This window comes from Leopardus geoffroyi, chromosome B2 (assembly GCF_018350155.1).
Source record: "Leopardus geoffroyi isolate Oge1 chromosome B2, O.geoffroyi_Oge1_pat1.0, whole genome shotgun sequence".
Lineage (NCBI taxonomy): Eukaryota > Metazoa > Chordata > Mammalia > Carnivora > Felidae > Leopardus > Leopardus geoffroyi.
In genome coordinates, this window is record NC_059332.1 from 75,815,155 (window position 1) to 75,823,060 (window position 7,906).

A 7,906-nucleotide genomic window follows, 5' to 3' on the forward strand; every position below is an offset into this window, starting at 1 on the left:
GTCAATGTGATACTCACCTTGAATAATGGTTTCTCCTGTGAGGAATTTGAGGTTCAAATTCACACTTATGAATGGCTTTTTGGTTTTCTCCCTTAGTCTTTCCATATTCATTACATCTGGTGAGATTATATAAATCCTGTTCATTTGCAAGAGAGCACTAATGTTGCTTAAAGCATCATGTTTCAAAGGCAATTTGTTAGAAGATAGAAATCTTGTTTTTTTCTAAAATAAAATCTGTTAGTGGTTAAAGAAAATTTGCCTTAAAACCTTATATAGTGACATAAAATTTTTGAAAAATGATTAACTATTAGGTTCCATAAACACTATAGCAGTTATTTACTTCTAAGCCTATTTCTGTGGCAGCTCTGCAGTGATTCCTTTTTTATTAGAGTCCTTAAGAGGCCTGTGCCATTGCTGCCATTATCATCGTGGAACTGATTCCTCTAGAAGATCCTAGGAAAATAAAGAGATGAACAGGGATGAGTGTATGTGTATGTATACAAGGAGAGCTATAACCAGGCAGTAGATGTAGAATGTTCCGTTTAGAGAAGAATATGATCGTGAAAATCTGGTGTGGTGAACAAAGGACATGGTAGGGGGGAGATAGTCAAATGGAAAGGAGGAGGACATAAACAAAGGTGTTAGTATAGACGGCGTGGTTAGAAGATTAGAAGATTGGTTTGAATGAGAGGAGTGTGGTAGGCAGAATAATGCTCTCTGCTGACCTTCCCCAAGGTAGCCACCTGTGAAAAGGTACTCACATGGCAAAAGGGACTTTGCAGGTGTTGTTAAGGATCCTGAAGTGGGGAGATGGGAAGAGCATCTGGATTGTCCAGGTAGAACCAATCTAATCATTTGGGTCCTTAAAAGAGGAGAACCTCTCCCAGCTGGGCCTTCGGTCAGAGGTATGGAAGAATGCTCAGATGCAAGGTTGCTATGAGGGTGGAGGGAGGGGGAATGCCAACATATGTAGGTGGAAAAGAAGGAAAGGCAGGATGAAACAGAGAGACATTTTCTCCCAGGGTCTCCGGAAAGAATGCAGCTCTGCTGATACTTTGATTTTATCCCAATGAGAACTGTGTTGGAACTCTGATCTACAGAATGGTAAGATGATAAATCTGTACTGTTTTAAGCTGTTAGGTTTGTGGTAATTTGCTAAAGCAGTAATAGAAAACTGGTATAGGGAGTATTTGTGTAATAGATTAGAGGTCTGGAATGGAGTGTGGAGAGGAAGGCTCGGTCACACCGAGTAGTGCCTTCAAGGATTAGGGTAAGGATTCTAACATTTACACCTAAAAAGCAACTGGGTCAAGTGGGAAGCCTGTATGCATCAAGCAGAACTTTAGAAAGAACTGCCTGGCAATGTTGTTTTGCAGGCTATTTGGGGTGTGGAAAGCATAGGGGCAATTTCATCTCTACACTAAAAGGAATAAAATGGTGACAGGGTTTCAGTGCGGGTGGATGTGGGGGTGGAAAGGGACAGGGAGATACAGGCATTATTTTGAAGAAATTGGCTACAGGTTTGATGACCACATGTCGAGGAGAGTTAGTTGATGTGGACTAAATATGTCCCCTCAAAATTTATATGTTGAAACCCAATCCCCAGTGTGATGGTGGGCCCTTTGTGAGGTAATTAGGATTAGATGAAGTTGTAAGGGCAGAGCCATCATGAATGAGAGTAGTGCTCTTATAAAAAGACCTGGAGAACTTGCTTCTCTATTTTCCACCCTGTGAGGATACAACAAGCAGACAGACCTCTTCAATCCAGGAAGCAAACTGTCATCGCACACCTTGATCTTGGATTTCCCAGCCTCCAGAACTATGAGAAATGAATGTTTGTTGTTGAAGCCACCTAATCTATGGTAATTTGTTCTAGCATCCCGAATTGACTGACAGTTGAGAATGCCTCAAGGTTTAGAACTGTCTGGAGAACGTTGAAACCCAGGGGAGTGGGCAGCTGGTTTCAGGAAGAAATATGAGGAGCTGGTTTCAAACAAGTTGACTTTTTGAGAACAGTGGGTAATTCTGGCAGGAACTGGGAATAGGGGCCAGCACTAGAGAGGAAAGGTAGAGCTGCAGACCCAACGTTATCCTGTTGTAGAGTGCAGATATAGTCCCTGGGGACTGGAGGGAGGCGAGGGTTGTACTTGTAGATGAAGGCCAGGGGACAAAAAGCAATTCGTTTACTAAGCCCCTCCAATGTATGAGGGACTGAGTTGCCGTGAAGGCTCTGATCCCAAGCCAGGGGATGAGCACCTGCTGGTTCTTATTAGGGATCCTTACATGTGGCCATGATAATGAGCTTAACAGGTAAGACATGGGCATGCAAATCTGTGATTATTTACACTTACTGCCCAGAGCTAGTGAGGAAACCCTGTCCCTGGGCTTCATTCCACTCAGTCTTTTCTAATAAGCAGGCTCAGTTTAACCCTTTTATCAATATTCTTTCCCTTATGACTTTACTTTTGCCTACCTTACAAATTCTTCTCCAAAATCCCTTCCAGACCTTTCTCCAAGAAAGGTCTTAAACACAGATCATGTGCAGTCTGCTACCATCTGTCCCCTGCATCAGGATTTTCTCATTGTAATATCAGTACCCTGAGGTGGGGACTATTGGCAGGGGACCATTGGCAAGTGACCATTAAGAGTTCAAGTGCAAGGAAGGCTTAATGAGAATAGCTTGCTGGATCAGAGTCCTGCTGTTCTTGCCTCTTCACTTTTGTGCTCTAGAGATGCTTAACTGGTACAATTACTTTTGTTTTGTTTTGTCTGCTTCTCCACAAAGTTGTCCATTTCGCTTGTTCCTGAATTTACTAATTCATTTTGTTCTGATGAAACTCCATGTTGCCTTTCCTCCTATATATTTCCCCTATCTATAGAGTAGATACTGCCCTTCAAACTTATTTCTTAACAACAATCCTACAAAGTGAGTGTGGGTGGGAAGGAATGTTCCCTCCTATCTGTATGTTTATTATTTTTAATATGAAATTTATTGTCAAATTGGTTTCCATACAACACCCAGTGCTCGTCCCAAAAGGTGCCCTCCTCAATACCCATCACCCACCCCCCATCAACCCTCAGTTTGTTCTCAGTTTTTAAGAGTCTCTTATGCTTTGGCTCTCTCCCTCTCTAACCTCTTTTTTTTCTTCCCCTCCCCCATAGACTTCTGTTAAGTTTCTCAGGATCCACATAAGAGTGAAAACATATGGTATCTGTCTTTCTCTGTATGACTTATTTCACTTAACATAACACTGTCCAGTTCCATCCACGTTGCTACAAAGGGCCATATCTCATTCTTTCTCATTGCCACGTAGTATTCCATTGTGTATATAAGCCACAATTTCTTTATCCATTCGTCAGTTGATGGACATTTAGGCTCTTTCCATAATTTAGCTATTGTTGAGAGTGCTGCTATAAACATTGGGGTACAAGTGCCCCTATGTATCAGCACTCCTGTATCCCTTGGGTAAATTCCTAACAGTGCTATTGCTGGGTCATAGGGTAGGTCTATTTTTAATTTTTTGAGGAAACTCCACACTGTTTTCCAGAGCGGGTGCACCAGTTTGCATTCCCACCAACAGTGCAAGAGGGTTCCCGTTTCTCCACATCCTTTCCAGCATCTAAATCTCCTGATTTGTTCATTTTAGCCACTCTGACTGGCGTGAGGGGATATCTGAGTGTGGTTTTGATTTGTATTTCCCTGATGAGGAGTGACATTGAGCATCTTTAATTGTGCCTGTTGGCCATCTGGATGTCTTCTTTACAAAAGTGTCTATTCATGTTTTCTGCCCATTTCTTCACTGGGTTATTTGTTTTTCGGGTGTGGAGTTTGGTGAACTCTTTATAGATTTTGGATACTTGCCCTTTGTCTGATGTGTCATTTGCAAATATCTTTTCCCATTCCATTGGTTGACTTTTAGTTTTGTTGATTGTTTCCTTTGCTGTGCAGAAGCTTTTTATCTTGATGAGGTCCCAATAGTTCATTTTTGCTTTTAATTCCCTTGTGGTTAGGGATGTGTCAAGTAAGAAATTGCTGTGGCTGAGGTCAGAGAGGTTTTTTCCTGCTTTCTCCTCTAGGGTTTTGATGGTTTCCTGTCTCACATTCAGGTCCTTTATCCATTTTGAGTTTATTTTTGTGAATGGTGTAAGAAAGTGGTCTAGTTTCGTTCTTCTGCATGTTGCTGTCCAGTTCTCCCAGCACCATTTGTTAAAGAGGCTGTCTTTTTTCCATTGGATATTCTTTCCTGCTTTGTCAAAGATTAGTTGGCCATATGTTTGTGGGTCTAGTTCTGGGGTTTCTATTCTATTCCATTGGTCTATGTGTCTGTTTTTGTGCCAATACCATGCTGTCTTGATGATGACAGCTTTGTAGTAGAGGCTAAAGTCTGGTATTGTGATGCCTCCTGCTTTGGTCTTCTTCTTCAATATTACTTTGGCTATTCGGGGCGTTTTATGGCTCCATACAAATTTTAGGATTGCTTGTTCTAGCTTTGAGAAGAATGTTGGGGCAATTTTGATTGGGATTGCATTGAATGTGTATATAGCTTTGGGTAGTAGTGACATTTTGACAATATTTATTCTTCCAACCCATGAGCATGGAATGTTTTTCCATTTCTTTATATCTTCTTCAATTTCCTTCATAAGCTTTCTATAGTTTCCAGCATACAGATCTTTTACATCTTTGGTTATGTTTATTCCTAGGTATTTTATGATTCTTGGTGCAATTGTGAATGGGATCAGTTTCTTTATTTGTCTTTCTGTTGCTTCATTATTAGTGTATAAGATTGCAACTGATTTCTGTACATTGATTTTGTATCCTGCGACTTTGCTGCATTCATGTATCAGTTCTAGCAGACTTTTGGTGGAGTCTATTGGATTTTCCATGTATAATATCATGTCATCTGCAAAAAGTGAAAGCTTGACTTCATCTTTGCCAATTTTGATGCCTTTGATTTCCTTTTGTTGTCTGATTACTGATGCTAGAACTTCCAGCACTATGTTAAACAACAGCGGTGAGAGTGGACATCCCTGTCGTGTTCCTGATCTCAGGGGGAAAGCTATCAGTTTTTCCCCATTGAGGATGATATTTGCTGTGGGCTTTTCATAAATGGCTTTTATGATGTTTAAGTATGTTCCTTCTATCCTGACTTTCTCGAGGGTTTTTATTAAGAAAGAATGCTGAGTTTTGTCAAGTGGTTTTTCTGCATCAATTGACAGGATCATATGGTTCTTTTCTTTTATTAATGTGATGTATCATGTTGATTGATTTGTGAATGTTGAACCAGCCCTGCATCCCAGGAATGAATCCCACTTGATCATGGCGAATAATTCTTTTTATACGCTGTTGAATTCAATTTGCTAGTATCTTATTGAGAATTTTTGCATTCATATTCATCAGGGATATTGGTTCTCTTTTTTTACTGGGTCTCTGTCTGGTTTAGGAATCAAAGTAATACTGGCTTCATAGAATGAGTCTGGAAGTTTTCCTTCCCTTTCTATTTTTTGGAATAGCTTGAGAAGGATAGGTTTTATATCTACTTTAAATGTCTGGTAGAATTCCCCTGGGAAGCCGTCTGGTCCTGGACTCTTATTTGTTGGGAGATTTTTGATATCTGATTCAATTTCTTCGCTGGTTATAGGTCTATTCAAGCTTTCTATTTCTTCCTGTTTGAGTTTTGGGAGTGTGTGGGTGTTTAGGAATTTGTCCATTTCTTCCAGGTTGTCCAGTTTGTTGGCATATAATTTTTCATAGTATTCCCTGATAATTGCTCGTATTTCTGAGGGATTGGTTGTAATAATTCCATTTTCATTCATGATTTTATTTATTTGGGTCATCTCCCTTTTCTTTTTGAGAAGCCTGGATAGAGATTTACCAGTTTTGTTTATTTTTTCAAAAAACCAACTCTTGGTTTCATTGATCTGCTCTACAGTTTTTCTAGATTCTATATTGTTTATTTCTGCTCTGATCTTTATTATTTCTATTCTTCTGCTGGGTTTGGGGTGTCTCTGCTGTTCTGCTTCTATTTCCTTTAGGTGTGCTGTTAGATTTTGTATTTGGGATTTTTCTTGTTTCTTGAGATAGGCCTGGATGGCAATGTATTTTCCTCTCAGGACTGCCTTCGCTGCATCCCAAAGCATTTGGATTGTTGCATTTTCATTTTCGTTTGTTTCCATTTTTTCTTAATTTCTTCTCTAATTGCCTGGTTGACCCATTCATTCTTTAGTAGGGTGTTCTTTAACCTCCATGCTTTTGGAGGTTTTCCAGACTTTTTCCTGTAGTTGATTTCAAGCTTCATAGCATTGTGGTCTGAAAGTATGCATGGTGTGATCTCAATTCTTGTATACTTATGAAGGGCTGTTTTGTGACCCAGTATGTGATCTATCTTGGAGAATGTTCCATGTGCACTCGAGAAGAAAGTATATTCTGTTGCTTTGGGATCCAGAGTTCTAAATATATCTGTCAAGTCCATCCAATCCAATGTATCATTCAGGGCCCTTGTTTCTTTATTGACCATGTTTCTAGATGATCTATCCATTTCTGTAAGTGAGGTGTTAAAGTCCCCTGCAATTACCACATTCTTATCAATAAGGTTGCTTATGTTTGTGATTGTTTTATATATTTGGGGGCTCCTGTATTCGGCGCATAGACATTTATAATTGTTAGCTCTTTCTGATGGATAGACCCTCTAATTATTATATAATGCCTTTCTTCATCTATTGTTACAACCTTTAATTTAAAGTCTAGTTTGTCTGATATAAGTATGGCTACTCCAGCTTTCTTTTGATTTCCAGTAGCGTGATAGATGGCTCTCCATCCCCTCACTTTCAATCTGAAGGTGTCCTCAGGTCTAACATGAGTCTCTTGTAGACAGCAAATACATGGGTCTTGTTTTTTTATCCATTCTGATACCCTATGTCTTTTGGTTGGAGCATTTAGTCCATTTACATTCAGTGTTATTATAGAAAGATATGGGTTTAGAGTCATTGTGATGTCTGTAGGTTTCATGCTTGTAGTGATGTCTTTGGTACCTTGTCTCACAGGATCCCCCTTAGGATCTCTTGTAGGGCTGGTTTAGTGGTGACAGATTCCTTCAGTTTTTTTGTTTGGGAAGACATTTATCTCTCTTATTCTAAATGACAGACTTGCTGGATAAAGGATTCTCGGCTGCATACTTCTTCTGTTCATCACATTGAAGATTTCCTGCCATTCCTTTCTGGCTTGCCAAGTTTCAGTAGATAAATCTGTCACTAGTCTTATCTGTCTCCCTTTATATGTTAGAGCATGTTTATCCCTAGCTGCTTTCAGAATTTTCTCTTTATCGTTGTATTTTGCCAGTTTGACTATGATATGTCGTGCAGATCTATTCAAGTTATGTCTGAAGGGAGTTCTCTGTGCCTCTTGGATTTCAATGCGTTTTTCCTTCCCCAGATCAGGGAAGTTCTCAGCTATGATTTCTTCAAGTACACCTTCAGTACCTTTCCCTCTCCCTCCTCTGGAATCCCAATTATGCATATGTTATTACATTTAATTGTGTCAGTTCTCTCATTCTCCCCTCATACCCCTGGATTTTTTTATCTTTTTCTCAGCTTCCACTTTTTCCATAATTTTATCTTCTAATTCACCTATTTTCTCCTCTGTCTCTTCAATCCAAGCTGTGGTCGCCTCCATTTTATTTTGCACCTCATTTATAGCATTTTTTTAGCTCCTCCTGTTTCTTAGTCTCTTGATCTCTGTAGTAATAGATTCTCTGCTGTCCTCTGTGCTTTTTTCAAGCCCAGCGATTAATTTTATGACTATTATTTTAAATTCATTTTTTGTTACATTGCTTAAGTCGTTTTTGATCAGTTCGTTAGCTGTCGCTACTTCCTGGAGTTTCTTTTGAGGGGAATTCTTCTGTTTCATCAT